General features: G+C 43.1%; 1 non-coding gene across 1 annotated transcript; it reads left to right on the top strand.

Annotated features, from left to right (window-relative positions):
* Positions 1–798: 798 nt before the first annotated feature.
* Positions 799–871, top strand: trnar-acg. The gene has a single exon. It is a non-coding gene; the product is annotated as a tRNA-Arg (tRNA).
* The last annotated feature ends 216 nt before the right edge of the window (positions 872–1,087 follow it).

The following is a 1,087-nucleotide window of genomic DNA, read 5'->3' as shown; positions in this document are numbered from 1 at the left end:
CTGCGAAAATGCAATCGGTGAGCGGAATGCCATCTGATGATATAGAGGCGCGTGAAATATCGAGGCTAAAAGCTCCCACCTTAAGGAGACCGGCTTCAATTCCCACGCATCAAGAAGCAGTGGGACATCAGGTTGGGAGCTCCAATTTCACCTGCAAGAACTTGTATTGACATGGAACACGGAACTTTGGGACATCAGCTGGTCGAATAGATACTCAACTATTTTATTCTTAAGTCAGTAGTTTTCAGCAGGATACTTGTTTGTGGATTGAAAGAATATCTACAACCGGGACAGTCAAAATTACAAAGAAGAATTCTGCAAAGAGTCAATTCTTGGAGAAGCATCTGTGCAGAGTGATGCAGAGGAATGTTTACGTCATCTGCCGTCCTCATATGTTTGACTTTGCACTGGATTAATTTCCATGAAGTGATTTTTTTGCTCGGTTCACTGTATTCACTTTCCTGCATATTCGCAAAAGTCGCTACTGTACTCGAAACCTCTGAAAATTAACTGGTATATACAATGTGGTGATTAGGCTCACGTTCACGTCAGTTATGCTGAAGAAGTGGATTCGAAATTCATCACATCACATTCCATTAAATGACTAAGCAGACAGAGTGTGAATGCAAGCTTCATGAGAATATATGTGTTTTTTTTTGGAAAATTCGTTGCTTTGAAAGGTGATGAAAATTAGACTGAAGCAGTGACAGTGATTATCTTTATTGCTTGTTCAACTGGTGAACATGACTGCTATTAACCGTGTCCGTATTAACATTACGGCTGCTAAGGCTGTGCATGGGGCCAGTGGCGCAATGGATAACGTGCCTGACTACGAATCAGGAGACTGTAGGTTCGAATCCTACCTGGCTCGCCGGCAGGGCAGATTTTAATCCCGTTTAAAAATTGATTTTTCAAAAGCCGAAATAAGGTGTGAGCTCCTCATCTGCAGGAACGAGAATGCCTTCATTCAATGCCCCCGGGAACATGAGAGTCAATGTCCCAGCCTCATCACAGGAGGGAAGCCGAATAGTCGCGCGGGTGACTATTGGGCATCTTTCCATTTCATAAAGCCACCGATCGAATAACT

The sequence above is a fragment of the Chiloscyllium plagiosum genome, unplaced genomic scaffold, assembly GCF_004010195.1.
Source record: "Chiloscyllium plagiosum isolate BGI_BamShark_2017 unplaced genomic scaffold, ASM401019v2 scaf_61893, whole genome shotgun sequence".
Lineage (NCBI taxonomy): Eukaryota > Metazoa > Chordata > Chondrichthyes > Orectolobiformes > Hemiscylliidae > Chiloscyllium > Chiloscyllium plagiosum.
This window is presented reverse-complemented; position numbering and strand designations above follow the sequence as displayed.